This window comes from Rhinopithecus roxellana, chromosome 11 (assembly GCF_007565055.1).
Source record: "Rhinopithecus roxellana isolate Shanxi Qingling chromosome 11, ASM756505v1, whole genome shotgun sequence".
Taxonomy (NCBI): Eukaryota; Metazoa; Chordata; class Mammalia; order Primates; family Cercopithecidae; genus Rhinopithecus; species Rhinopithecus roxellana.
This window is the reverse complement of record NC_044559.1, coordinates 17,337,397-17,353,378: the sequence shown is the minus strand read 5'-3', so window position 1 is coordinate 17,353,378 and position 15,982 is coordinate 17,337,397. Positions and strand designations below refer to the sequence as shown.

The following is a 15,982-nucleotide window of genomic DNA, read 5'->3' as shown; positions in this document are numbered from 1 at the left end:
TGCACTCCAGCCTGGGTGACAGAGCGGGACTCTGTCTCAAAAAAAAAAAAAAAAAGTAAGTCAATCAATGTAATACACCATATTAACAGAACAAAAGTAAAAAACCTCACATGGACATCTCAATTGATGCATAAAAAGCATTTGACAAAATTCAGTACAACTCACGGATTGATGATAGAAAATACTCAACAAACTAGTAAAAAAGGGAAACTACCTCAATATAATAAAAGCTAAATATGAAAAACCCACACTGAACATCATGTTCAATAGAAAAAGACTGAAAGCTTTTCCAATAAGTTCAGGGACAAGGCAAGAAAGCCTTTTAAATTGCCACTTGTATTCAACATAGTACAGGAAGTCCCAGCCAGAGGAATTAGGTAAGAAAAAGAAAGAAAAGACAGTCAAAATTGAAAAAAAAAAAAGAAGTAAGTTTATCTCTGTTTACAGATAATATAATCTTAAATGTAAAAAATGAGTGTTTCACAAAAACCTATTAGAACTAATTAATGAATTCCGCAAAGTATGTATAGTAGGAACAAAAACAACACACAAAAATGACTTGTAGTTACATACATTAACCATGAACAATCCAAAAAATTCAAGGCAACAATTCCATTTATAATACCGTTAAAATAAAATACTTAAAGGTAAATCTAACACAGATGAGGAAGACAATGAAAACAGCAAAGCACTGCTAAAGAAATTAAAGAAGACATAAATAAATGTCAAGACATCTTATGCTCATGAATTGGGAGACTCATGTTGTTAAGATGGCAATACTATTCAAAGTGATCTAGTGATTTAATCTAATTCCTATCAAAATCCAAATAACATTTTTTTGCAGAAAGATAAAATAACTTTCTGAAGTTCATATGAGATCTCAAGGAACTCTGACTAGCTAAAACAATTTGATAAAGGAGAACAAAGCTTGAGGGCTCATACTTCCCGATTTCAAAAGTTACTCTGAAGCTATAGTAACCAAAACATTTAGTGATTCAAGAAAAAAACACTTGCAGGTATGGTCACATGATTTTCAACAAGCATGTCAAGATCATTTCATAGGAATACAACCGTCTTTTCAATAAATAGTGCCGGGAAAGCTGATTATTTCAATTCAAGAGATTGAAGTTGGATTCTTACTGTCTTCGTCAGTTTGGGCTGCTCCAACAAAGTGCCACAAACTGGGTGGCTTATAAACAATATAAATTTTCTTCTCATTTTACTGGAGGCTGGAAGTCTGCGATCAAATAGCTAGCATGGTTGGCTTCTGGTGAGGGCCCTCTTTCAGGTTGCAGGCTACAAAGTTATTGTATCCACACATGATAAAAAGAGAACTAGTTAGCTTCTTGCTTGTTTGTTTGATTCTTAATAAAGATACTAACTCATGATGACTCCACTGTCATGCCTAATTACTTTCAAAAGGCCTCTCCTCTAAATATTCTCACATTGGGATTTAGGGTTTCAACATGTAAATTTTGAGGGGACAGAAACATTCGGTTCTTTGTAATTACCTAACACCATATACAAATATTAACTCAAAACACATTCATGACCTAAATATAAGACCTTAAACTATAAAATTCTTTTAAAAACATAGGCCAAAAGCTTCATTACATTAGATTTGGCAATGATTTCTTGGATATGACACCACACATACAGGAATAATGACAACAAAAAAGAAGACAAATTGGCCTTCATGAAATGCTTTTTAAAATGTGCATCAAAATACACTATCTAAAGAGTAAACAATCTTCTGAATGGGAGAAACTATTTACTAATTATATATCTGATAAAAGATTAATATCCAGAATACAGAGAAAACTTCTAAAGCTCAACCACAAAAACAAGAACTGAGTGCAAAAATGGGCAAAAAGCTTGAATAGACATTTCTCTAATAGAGATCCACAAATGGCCAAAACGCACATGAAAAGATGTTCAACATTACCAATCATTAGGGAAACGCTAATCAAAGCTACAATAAGATATCATTTTAAAGTCATTAGGATGGCTACTATAAACAAAATAAAATAAAAAGTACTGACAAGTATTTGGAGAAATGGGAATCCTTGTGCAGTATTAGTTGGAATGTAAAATAGCACAGCTTCTGTGTGAAATAGTGTGGCATTTCCTCAAAAAATTAAAACTGGAATTACCATGTAATCCAATAATTCCACTTCTGGGTATATACCCCAAATAATTGACAATAGGGTCTAAAAAAGATATTTGAGATGTTTCTACATTTATGATCCCATCACCCTTATTCACCATAGCTAAAATGTGAAGGCAACCGAAGTATCAACTGACAGATGACAAGAAAAATTGTACACACACACAAATGTGCACATGTGAGCACATATGTATACACACACACACACACACATGTCCCAGCACTTGAGCCATGGACTTAGCTTCATTTCATAGCAATCAATGTTCAGTATTACCTAATTTGTGCCATGGAGATCAGGTCCAAAATTATACACTAGAATTTCTCAGCCCACATCACTTTTCTCTACAACTCCTAAGTAATTATTTGAGAGAAAATTACAGTACACATTAAATAAAGTAATTTATTTCATAGGCAAATCTCAGACTAAGCATTATTGAAATAGCAATTTTTAATAAAGTAATTGTGGAATTAGGAATACATTTTTTATAAGTCGGTAATTATTTTACTTAGAACATATAAAATGGCTTTTAAAGGAGGATTTTAAAAAAAGGTTATAAAGAGTTTTACTTAATCAAATGAAAGTTTCAAGTTTTATTAGCAAAGAATAAAAATGCTAATTAGAATTGGTTTTATAGGTCTATATGCTCATTTTCAATAGGGGCTTATAAAGAATTTTGAGGGGAAATCTGATTTGGCTGGATTCTCACCAACACATTTATGCAACACCAAGTTATGACTGGACTAAGACAAAACTGGTGCTTACTCTTTCTACTTCTCTCACATCATATACAGCTCTCAGTCTGTCATCAAGAATTTGTATGTTCTCAGTTTCATCAGCTGATTTCTGAAGGGTTTAACCACCTTTACACTTCTATAGTTATGACATTTTGAAGGTCTGTATGTTGAAAGCTAGAACTGTCTTAATATTATTAGTAACAGCAACAGATATTTGTTGAACTCTTTAAAAGTGCTATCATTAGTGCTAAGTGTTTTATATAGTTTGTCATATATGATTCTTTTTTCCCAGCTTTATTGAGGTATAGTTGATAAGTAAGAATGTATTTAAGATCTATATCATAGTGTTTTGATATATGTGTACATTGTAAAATTGTTACCACAATCAAGTTAATTAACACATCCATCACCTCACAGAGTTACGTTGTATATGTGTGTGTGGGAGGATAAGAATACTTAAGATTTACTAAAGTATGCAATACATTATTACTAACTATAGTCACTTGATGCCATATTTCAGATAGGAAGGAACTAAGCCTTAGAAGGAATTTTTTTTTTTTAGTCACCTAGCAAGTCTCAAAATAGATCTGAGTGTAACTACAAAGGAAAGAGTATAGACGACTTCATTGCTGACTGGTGGGAAATAGGTAGAAAAAGGAGGGTGGACAACACGTTAATGGGCCCAGTGGTTTCCATTTTTAAAGGCTTTAAATGAGTGACAGATGCTAGCCTATACATAATCAATTATGAATGTGGTACCTATCATTAAAGGAAAAATGCAAACTCTAATTTGAGGACAAAAGATAATGTTGCTCAAGTGACAGTTGTAATCATTCAAGTATCTGAGCTGACATAACTTAGTTTTGGTCCTCTGAGAAGCACATGCCAACATGGGGTGAGTTTTGTAAGAGATTTATTGGAGGAAACACCTGCAAAAGACAAAAAGAGACAATGGGAGTAGGTGAAGAGAACCTTCAAACCACAATGAAGGTCTGACACCTGTGAAAGGAGAGAAGGAAGGAAGGAAGACTGGGTAGAAATAGCTTCAAAATGTAGCATGATTTTTAGAAAATCACCAACTAGCCAGGCTCCTATGATAACAAAAGAAATGGTTACTCTAACTAAAGGTGCCTAAGAATCTACTGGCAGTGGTTCGAGAATGACTGAAATGTTTAGTGTCATTCAGAAAAGAGATAATCTCTCTATACATCACCACACCTCTCTCTGTTTCAGACCTATACTCCAGTCAAGAAAAGAGGACAGGGAAAATAATCAGGATATTTTATTATATAAAAATGTATTGATGAGTTGATCATCAAAAGATCACTGGACTCCGATCTAATTAAACTAAAGAGCTTCTGCACAGCAAAAGAAACTACCATCAGAGTGAATAGGAAACCTACAGAATGGGAGAAAATTTTTGCAATCTACTCATCAGACAAAGGGCTAATATCCATAACCTACAAAGAACTCAAACAAATTTACAAGAAAAAAACAAACAACCCCATCAAAAAGTGGGCAAAGGATATGAACAGACATTTCTCAAAAGAAGACATGCATATAGCCAACAGACACATGAAAAAATGCTCATCATCACTGGCCATCAGAGAAATGCAAATCAAAACCACAATGAGACACCATCTCACACCAGTTAGAATGGCAACCATTAAAAAGTCAGGAAACAACAGGTGCTGGAGAGGATGTGGAGAAATAGGAACACTTTTACACTGTTGGTGGGATTGTAAACTAGTTCAACCATTATGGAAAACAGTATGGCGATTCCTCAAGGATCTAGAACTAGAAGTACCATTTGACCCAGCCATCCCATTACTGGGTATATACCCAAAGGATTATAAGTCATGCTGCTATAAAGACACATGCACACGTATGTTTTTGTGGCACTATTCACAATAGCAAAGACTTGGATTCAACCCAAATTCCATCAGTGACAAACTGGATTAAGAAAATGTGGCACATATACACCATGGAATACTATGCAGCCATAAAAAAGGATGAGTTTGTGTCCTTGTAGGGACATAGATGCAGCTGGAAACCATCATTCTCAGCAAACTATCACAAGAACAGAAAACCAAACACCGCATGTTCTCACTCATAGGTGGGAACTGAACAATGAGATCACTTGGACTCGGGAAGGGGAACATCACACACAGGGGCCTATTATGGGGAGGGAGGAGATGGGAGGGATTGCATTGGGAGTTATACCTGATTAAAATGACAAGTTGATGGGTGCTGACAATTTGATGGGTGCAGCACACCAACATGGCACAAGTATACACATGTAACAAAACTGCAGGTTATGCACATGTACCCTAGAACTTAAAGTATAATAATAAAAAAAAATTTATCTGATACCACCACACACACAAAAAAAGATCACTGGACTCTATGAGTGTTAGTTATTGCTGGGAGAACATTAGGCATTAGGGTTTCTTGAGTATTGTTTCTGACTTCAACTTCTCACAGACCCATCTGCACTGTAATCAATCATAAGTCACTCCTATGAGGCCAGTGATCTCTCCTTAATGCCTCAGATGGGCTTCCCGCATTTGTGCCTTAACAGAAATGATATATCTATGTCCTGAGTATGGAGAGAGTTAACTAAAATGCTTACCTGAAGTGTTTCTTCTTTTACTGAAGATAGAAGAGCCCAATGCAATATAATCACCACAAATACATTTGAAAAACATGCCAAATAATTCATTTATATATATCTCCTAGATAGTGGATGCTTCCACTTCTACAGTGATCACCAAAAAGGGCATTAAGATAAGCAATCTAGCATTCAAAAATTTAAGATAAATTTATCTTAAATTTAATAAGATAAATTTAAATTTGTCTTTATACTACTAGAACATTAGATGTTGAAATACACATAAACTTCCACTGTATCTCACTGCAGTTTGATTTGCACTGTGTCTCATTTGTTGCAAGTTTCAAATAGAAAATAAGAAGTGTCTTTATAGTAGAATGATTTCTAATCCTTTGGGTATATATACAGTAAGTGGATTGCTGGGTCCCATTATTTATTTACATTTGTTTGTAGTTGAATAAATCATCCTACTATAAAGACACATGCACACGTATGTTTATTGCAGCACTGTTCACAATAGCAAATATTTGGAACTAATCCAAATGCCCATCAATGATAGACTGGATAAAGAATATGTGACACATACACATGAGGTAATACTATGCAGCCATAAAAAAGAATGAGTTCATGTCCTTTGCAGGGACATGGATGAAGCTGGAAACCATCATTCTCAGCACAGGTAGCAAACTACAGAAAACCAAACACCACATATTCTCACTCATAAGTGGGAGATGAACAATGAGAACACGTGGACACAGGGAGGGGAACATCACACACTGGGGCCTTTCAGGGGGTGGAGGGCTAGGGGAGGGATAGCATTAGGAGAAATACCTAACGTAGATGATGGGTTGATGTGTGCAGTAAATCACTATGGCACGTGTATACCTATGTAACATTTTCTGCACATGTATCCCAAAACTTAAAAGTACAATTTTAGAAAAAAGAAAAAAAAAGGGGAATGTGCTCAACAGTAAACACTCCATAATTGATAGCTATTATGGGAAAGCAGTAAAGCGTGGTGACTACAATTGTTTTGTTTGTTTGTTTGTTTGTTTTTATCCTTTATGTTCTAGGGTACATGTGCACAATGTGCAGGTTTGTTACACATGTATACATGTGCCATGTTGGTGTGCTGCAACATGTGCCATGTTGGTGTGGTGTCCCCCCTTCCCCCACACCACAACAGACCCCAGTGTGTGATGTTCCCCTTCCTGTGTCCAAGTGATCTCATTGTTCAGTTTCCACCTATGAGTGAGAACATGTGGTGTTTGGTTTTCTGTTCTTGCGATAGTTTGCTGAGAATGATGGTTTTCAGCTGCATCCATGTCCCTACAAAGGACACAAACTCATCCTTTTTTATGGCTGCATAGTATTCCATGGTGTATATGTGCCACATTTTCTTAATCCAGCCTGTCATTGATGGACATTTGGGTTGGTTCCAAGTCTTTGCTATTGTGAATAGTGCCACAATAAACATATGTGTGCATGTGTCTTTAAAGCAGCATGATTTATACTCCTTTGGGTATATACCCAGTAATGGTATGGCTGGGTCAAATGGTATCTCTACTTTTACTTCCTTGAGGAATCGCCATACTGTCTTCCACAATGGTTGAACTAGTTTACAGTCCCAGCAACAGTGTTAAAGTGTTCCTATTTCTCCACATCCTCTCCAGCACCTGTTGTTTCCTGACTTTTTACTGATTGCCATTCTAACTGGTGTGAGATGGTATCTCATTGTGATTTTGATTTGCATTTCTCTGATAGCTAGTGATGATGAGCATTTTTTCATGTGTACAAGAAAAAAACAAACAACCCCATCAAAAAGTGGGCAAAGGACATGAATAGATACTTCTCAAAATAAGACATTTATGCAGCCAATAGTTGCTTTTGACTCAGACCACCTGGATACAAATTCACAGTGGGACAGAATAATTTCACGACCTTGGCAAAGTTATTTAATATCACTGCACTTCTATTTTCTCATCTATAAAATGGGATAATGACATAAACTTTCTCATGTTGTTAAAGAAATTAAGTAAGATAATATGTGTAAAAAACCTAGATGAGTGTCAGGCATGTAGTAATCATTTCGTCAATGCCAGATAAAATTATCATTATTACTATAATTCCTGCCATAAAGATAAAAATGCATTTTGCTTACCAGCAAACACCAGTTTGGAAACTACAGACTTTGAAAAAATGAGATCTTTCAGTAAAAATGTCATAAAGAAAAAGACAAAAATTATTACTAAAGCGGAAATGTCTCTCTTCTAAATAAAAGTCACAAGACCCTTTTAAGCTATTTCCACTAATGTTATCGACACTCTGACCTCCAAATACAAGACAGAGTCTCCTTAATGTGCAACCCAATTAATTGTTCTCTCTGGAGCCTCACTTTGAGGCAGAAGCAGTCACACAAAAGTTTCAAGGAGGGAGGACCATCTGGTTATGGCATTGCATGTATCTATTGGATTTGCCATTTTTAAATATAAAAGTTTCTAAATTATTAACTTTCCCCAAAGTGATATTTGATGGCAAAAGTAATATCTGCATGAAGTATTAAGTGATTTTTATGAAAAAAGCAAAGTAATTTGACAGAGCATAATAATTACACTGTCAAAGAATATAAGTTTCTATTTTCTCAGAGAAATCTATATTACATGGTTTCAGTTTCACAGGCTGTCATCAAGACAGTAAGATTTATTTCTCCTTTAATTGCACTGTGGCAGTTTTTTTATGGAAAATGTATATGCCATGACTGCTTCTCAGAAAGGTGAAGAACTCACGGCTTCTCAGAATGGTGTAGAACCCATGGCATCACTTACATATTCACTCATGTGCACAATTAAGAGACTGGCTTGCATTCAATGGAAATGGGAAAGAACAGGCATGAAAGCCCTCTGGTGTTGGTCAGATGTGGTAAGATATATAAGGATGATGATTTAATAATAATGGGAAGGCCAGGAGTACTATTTTTCATGAGTGTTTTCCCCTGAGTTGAAGCTCAAAGCAACTTTTCACCAAAGAAAGTGAGTTTTATGGTTATTTCAAGTTTTGTAATCTCCCCTTTTAACGTCAGAAATTTCATACATAAATTATATAGAGGCAGAAAGCAATCCAGAGCTGAGGATAAGGGGGTAAAGTTAACATTGGTATTCATCCTTGGAGCAGCAGCTTACATCATTGTATGCCAATTTAATTTGTCTGCATTTATTTCAACTCAAAATCTATTCAATGTCATGCATTGAGAGGAATTCAGAAATTATAAGGTTGATGTCTTGTTTTGTGTTAGGCCCTAAGAGCTGTAAGCAGTCATCCTATGTCTCATTTTTCAGGAGCCTTGTATCTGCATTGGAGAATTAAAACCTGGGTTTACAAAAGTATTTTATAATTGGTTTAATTTTTTTAAGTGTGGTCATGTTCCACATAATTACAGATATTTATTTTGCTTTAAATGTTTGGTAAAGTTGGGGAGTATTTATTAAGTCGAGTTTAGATCTTGAAGGGCAAATAAATGAGAGAGAGAAAGAAAGAGAGATTGGTGGAGACTCAAGCTTCTTCCGTCTTATGGCTCTACCATTTGCTCTCTTTAAAGAAGTGTCCAATACACCATCCAATGGAGAAAAAGAGTGGAGGATATGTATGATGTGTGGGATGACTTCAACGGCAAAAGTGGAAGTGGCATGAACTATTTCTTCCCATACTGTGTGGAAGTGTGGAAAGACTGGGAAATATCATATATCTTTGTGCCTAGCAGTGACAGTAAATTGTTTGGTGAAGTCTCTACCACTTATTCTATACCCCAAACTAGTAACTGAGTCCTTCCTGTTTATTTAATGAAATATTACACTCTAGTGCTAGTAGCCATTACGTGAAAACAGGGAACTGATTACTAAAAGAGAAGGATCCACTGGCTCTCTGGCTAACAAGCCCTAGTCCTGGGACCAGTTGCCAGACACCCTCTTGCTGCCCACCTACTTGGATCTCCAGTACTCGGCCCACTCTGGGAGTCCTGATTCTGTATCAGGTGACAGTCTATTCTCAGTGACAGGCTTTATTCCAATTACCACCTCTTACGTAACCACCATAGCTCTTATGCATTGTTGCTGTTTGCTAACTTATTTTAACTACAAAGGTCATTAAGCATTTACTCTCTTATGTTCAGCAGTCCTTGTGAAAACTTCCCCAGTGAGGCGTTAGTTAACAGTCTGTCAACACTCCATAATAATTTTGATTTATCACTCAGCTACAAAATTTTTCAAAAGGCAAAACTCGCCTACGTTGCCTGAGCTCTGAAGCAGTTTTATTTGTACTCACTTTCTAAATAAAGCTTGGGAAACTCAAAGAGTGGATGAGCAAGACTGGCAACTCAAAGGAAAAAGTGTGAGAAAGAAATAGGCAAAGCCTAAAGAGAGAAATGAGAGCTTTCCACAAAGGCATGGGGAGTTATCAAAGGTGGAGAGAAAAGGAGAGACAGTACATGGAAAAGACTGACTGTAAGCAAAATACCAAATGAAGAGCCAGGAAAGAATCAACAGTGAGAGATCCCATTGCCTTCTTTTTGGTATGTATCAAATCTTCCTCTGCCTTATTCATATAAGGATATATTTAATTCAACTTAGAATCCCCCTGGATATTTCAGGATTATCTCTGCAGATCAAGATCTTTAACCGTATCTAAAATGTTAACTGCCAGAATTAGCCAAACCATAAGGTCTGAAAGTATAATCCTCACAGAATGACACCAACTACAAGTTTGGGGTGGGGAGCTCCAAAAGTTGAAACTTTCAGTTTCAACAATTAGCTAGAAAGACTTACATAATTTATTGAAGGCTATTATACTCACAGTTTTGGATTATTCCAGAGAAAATATATCGTTAAATCAGCCAAAGGAAAAGACACACAGGGCAGAATCTGGAAAGTTTCCAAAGAGGAAGTTTCTATTGTCCTCAGGACACATTACCCTCCTGACATTGATGTGTAATAATATACATGGAGTATTGCCAACTAGGCAAGCTCACACCAATTTTGATATCCAGAATTTTAGTGTCCAGTATTTTTGGTATTCACAGATACCCTAACTTTGGTGTCATTACATAGGTATGATTGATCGAATGAGTGAGTGATTGCCCATAGGGTTAAACTCAGTCTTCAGATCATTTGATATCAAGAACAAAAGTCCCCATCTTTAGTCACATGACTGGTATTTCTTGCATGGTCTGCCTCTACTTTTTGACTGTCAGGTATGGATGGTTCTACCCTAAGATCTGCTATGGCCCAGCTTCTGCCGTGAAAACACATACTCCTAGCAGGTATGAAATAGATTATCTCCCAAAAGCCAAAGGCAGAGGCCAAACTTTTCTCTAGACAATGTCAAACTCTTTCTTCTACAGTAATACTCACAGTTCTTAGGGAACAAGACACATCTACCTTGGAGGGGGCATAATTTAGTTTACCATATAAAGCTTTATTAATTCATCAAATTCTTATTGGTTGTCTATTATACACTAGGCCTATACCCAGTGCTGGAGATAGAAACCTAGATGGAGAGATCTCAGTAGGAGTTAAGAGATTAAATAGTCAAGAGTTCATGGTGTTTTGGATATATAACAAGAAGGAAATGTTAAGGTTTATTTCTAAGTTTCTGGCTTCAAAAAAACAGATAGTGAAGCTGAAGAGGGGCCAATTTGAGGAGAAAGTTCATGTATATATTCCTGAATAAATTAATATGACAGGTCCTTGGAGATTTCAAAATACAATTTCTGTGTGACAACTGATTGAGAGAATCCCAAACTCAGAGTTGACTAGGTCAATGTGTTTCTTAACAATGTGTTGCTTTTCCCATCCAAACACACCCTTTATTGCTTGTTCTGCAACAATGTAGATGAATTCTGTAATTATTTGCCAGTTAGAGCCATATATTTGTCATTAGAGGGCTCTGGATGAAAACTGGAGGAAGAAAGAGTATTTTCCCCTAGCTTGAGCATTGTCCCCCAAAAAGTACCTGCAGTGGACAACTCTTGTAGTGCCATTCTGCAAAATAAGGGGGTCAGCAATATTCCCAGTAGCTTCCTCTGGTAGACTACTAAGCAACTTTGAAATTAAATCTGAATGAAGCCATCTGCCTTGGACTATTTCCCTGGCACCTCAGAGGACAGATTTCTACCAGGGCTCTCAGCAAGAGTCTCTGGTGCTGCATCTCAGAAAACCACTTCTGTATCATAAGCCACAGCTGAGCCTTCTCCAGGAAGATTTAGATCTCAGTCTTGGGGGGAAAATACTGTTGACAGGTCAAGTAAGAGAAAGGGTAAAAATATTTATTTCACTTAGTTACAGAGAGATCACGAATAATTTTAAAGAGAGCTCTTTGGTAAAGAAGTGGACAGGAGCCAAATTGGAGCCAACTGAGGAGGAAGGGACAGGAGATAAAGTCAAGAAAATGTTGTAAATCAGTTTGACTGTAAAAGGAGGGAAGAGAAGGTAAAGAGCTGAATGACTTTCCCACCACATAATGCAGCTTTACTTTTGGCTTTGCAAATCTAAGATTTTTACCTCTAAGATTCCCTATTCTACAGAATCTTTCAAGATCAGATCTTAAGATGACACCGAAGCAGACCTGGGGCACAACCTCAGGCCTTCCATCCTGTTTCTGAGATGCAAGTGAAATTACAAGAGGCAGCTCATCACAGAAAGTGAGCACCCAGCAATCCCTTAGACCTCAATCAGAAAACTCTCAGAAGGGTTCCAGGGATAGGAAGATAACAAGTTGACAATCCTGAAGGGTTTTATTTTCATTAATGAAAGGTCAGCTTTGGGGAACATCTCAGTATAAACGAATGATATTTCTGTTAAAGTAGTTAGCATCCAAAAACAATAAATCTACTGTTTTACATGGCAAGCAATAGTGACAGTTCTATTTTCCTAGATAATCACTCTCATTAACTGAAGCTGATTACTTCCTTAGCATTAACTCACTTAATCCTCTGACTTGAATCAACACCAACTATATATACACACACGTTTCTTTTGATCTTCAAACCATTTCTCTATGCTTTGTTTGTTTTGGTAGAGTGAGTTTTAAAATGGTTAAATGTGACAAACTGTCACTTGCCACTTTCTCATGACAGCAATTTAGCATCTAATGTACAGAAATTGCAAGCACAAGGAAATACAGAGGTTTGGCAGCTGATTATGGGGGCACACACAGCAGTGACTTCAGAAAGAGGCAAAATGCAGCTCAGGATAGGGGGTTGTGCTGAAGAAATATAACCCAAGTGTGTGGGGGAAGGCAATACAAGGAAGGAACTTTAAAAGCAGATTACTGATGGAAGTTGAGACACTGAAGAGGAGCAGCTGATATTTTTATGTATTAGGCTGGTGCAAAAGTAATTGTTTTTGTCATTACTTTTGTTAGAAACAAGTGCTCGGTGGTGCAAAGAAAACCAGAACTTTGGCAAAAAAATTCCTCAGCAAGGAAATTTACTTATGCAGAAGGGTGCTGCCCACATCACTCATGATCACAAGAGCACACCCAGCGGGGTAGGGCAAGGGTTTTTATCTGTAACGCAATTGGTTCTTACCTTTGTGTCTTTTCCCCATTGGCTGGGGTTGGACGCACAATCTAAGCTAACCTGATTGGCTAAGGTTTAAAACTGAATAGGGTCAATTAGGTGGGAGGGTAGAGGCTGCCCGTTACTGGGCAGGAAGGCATGTCTGGACTTGTCTGGGCACAGCAAAGGAGAGAAGCATTGTTTAACAGGTAGTTAAGAGACAAGGAAGTACAAAAAAGTTGGTCTTAAGAAACAAAGAACAGGGAACTAACACTTTTTGAAGAGGAATTTATCATCTGTGACACTTTCAATGGTAAAAACCACAGTTACTTTTGCACCAAGCTAATAATAGCAGCAGTGCTATGGTTTGAATATGTCTTCTTCAAAATTCAAGGGCTGCTAATGTGATAGTATTAAGAGGTGAAGCACTTAAGGGGTGATTGGGTCATGGAGACATGCTCCCTCAAGAATGGGACTATAAAAGAGGCTTCATGCAGCATTCAGTGCACTTACCTTTCCACCTTCTGTCATGTGAGGACCCAGAATTCCTTCCCATTGGAGGATGCAGCAACAAGGTGCCATCTTGGAAGCAGAGAGCAGCTCTCACCAAGCAACTGAATATCTTGGTCTTGCTCTTCCCATTCTCCAGACCTGTGAGAAAATATTCAAGTTCTTTATAAATTATCCAGTCTGTGGTATTATGCTACCGTAGCACAAAATGGACAAGTAATAATAGCAATAATTATCATAATGTTGTTATTAGCCCTCATTCATCAAGTACCATGTATTGTGGTGCCACACATTGTACCAAGGGCTTTGCAAGATGATCTCTTATCTACGCATATAGGGAACCCATCAAATCCACAGAGCACACTCTACATACTAGGCAAATTGTTTAACTTTCTACACTATCAGTTTGCAAATATTTAAAATGTAACTAAGGTCACAAATCTGGTTCATATTGGTAAACACAGATTTTAAATGTAAGTCCAACAGGCTCTTAAGAGAAATCGTGCAGGATTTGGACTGCTAACAAGGGCATCTGTGAGCACTCTTCATATGATCAGAATAAATGAACTGTGTGCCTCAGAACCAGAAAGATTAAGCAACTTTCTACAAGTTTTCCCACTTGTAAAATGAAGAGGTTGGACCAGGTAATTTCCTTGGTTCTCTTTAGACTTAACATTTTACCACTCTCCTTACTGCAAGTTTTCCTAGAGAGGCTTCTTCTTGGTTTTCTTCTTCTAGCATCAGCCAAAGCAAACCCCAAATAGCCCTTCTCAGCTATAGACCATAATGAATACATGAAAGGATGAATGGCAACATCATTGTTTTCAGCCCTATGTCACAGGAATAGAGGGATTTTTGAGATATAGACTGAGAACCAACCTTTCTCTGATACCCCTGAATTCTAGGAGTTTCAATGAGAGAATTCTTAGGCCTTGGAAGGGATGCACGGACATCAAACAGTATCAGTCTACTAAATGCTCTTGCTACAACTTCTTGTTTTCCACCTTGATTTCCCAATATCAAATGAATCAGAGTCCAGAATACCCTGTATTATCCCCAGGGATTATCAAACAACAATGTGAAAAAGGGGAGTGTTAACAGGTCCCTCTACCCTTCCTCTCTGTGATCCTGGTCTCTCAAAAAGGTGAAGTAAGCTGGAGGCAGTAGTGGATTTTGATGGACTCTACAATTTATTTTCATCTATCAACCACTGCCAAGGTGGGAACCCTACTATTTCCCAGGGAAACAGTTATTGCAGAAATACTGACTGGCAGAGTGGGGTGGAACTATGAGAATCTGATAGCACTGATTTATTTACAGTGTTCTGTGACTAGGCTAGGGAAAAAGCAACCTGAGAAACTTTCAAACATACATACTTGGATTTATATATTTACAGAAAACTTTACATGCTTTTGTATTTTTCACCCAGTGAGGCCAATCTTAATCTGAAGCCAATCTCACCACCATCTAGGTGGTCCTGTTAGTGCTGTTCAACATCTTTAACAAATTAGGACTATATCTAATTCGTTATATTATTGTGTCATTAAAATATGACAGTGGTTTGGAGTCTTAGGTGATCTCTATTCCTCTCTGAATATGACCCTAATGCTGCTTGGTTTTCTTTCAAATGTGTGGAGATGAAATTTACTTTTGAGATAAAAATGAACAGATATTCACTTTTCATTATATTTGAGAGTCACTAACCAAAATTTTCCTCACTGTCCTTGTACTTTATACATATATATACACATACACATATATATACACACATATATATGTATATATATATATATAGCTGTTTACTTGGTTTTTACAAGCCTCTTTTCTACTTGTAAAGTTTGCTAATTTCAAAAATCTATTTGGACAATTCTTGAATTTTATTTTCCTCCTACTTAATAACTGCTCAATCATACAGGCAGTATGTATATTGTTGGTGAAATAAAAGGAAACAGGGAATACTATACTCTGTAGCAAAAACATAATAGATCTTTTCCTCTGTCATGAATGTATGTTCAAATATTTAAATATAAAGTCAAAGTTTTTCTTCTATAAGTAGAAGCCCAACTTCTCCAGCCTTGCCCTTTTTCATTCTATTTCAATAGATGGTTTGAGATTATATGAAAATATCCAGATTTGCTTTTGTTCTTGTTTTTCTCATAGAAGAAAAAATACAGTGCAATTTGACCAATGTGAGGCTGGAATTTGGCAGTTACTGAGCCAGATTCTCAGTTGTCTATTTGGTTTAGTTCATCAATTTTGTACAAATATTAATATAAAGTACATCTTCTTCCTATAGAGATGAACCTCAGGTAGGCTATGGAGAAGCTGACAGCCTGGTGTGCCCCTTCTCATCAACTGCCTGTTTCTACACTGCGCCTAGAATTGCTCAGTCTGGGAGAGACTGCTGTGT

General features: G+C 36.8%; 1 long non-coding RNA gene across 1 annotated transcript in view; it reads right to left on the bottom strand.

Moving 5' to 3' along the window:
- LOC104655541 overlaps nt 1-15,982 on the bottom strand; it is a 198,056-nt gene that overhangs the window by 156,452 nt on the left and 25,622 nt on the right. Inside the window, exons 3-4 of the long non-coding RNA XR_746990.2 lie at nt 14,254-14,402; nt 13,576-13,713 (exon numbers count right to left, since the gene is read on the bottom strand). This is a non-coding gene — a long non-coding RNA (uncharacterized LOC104655541). The remainder of the gene's footprint in view (nt 1-13,575; nt 13,714-14,253; nt 14,403-15,982) is intronic.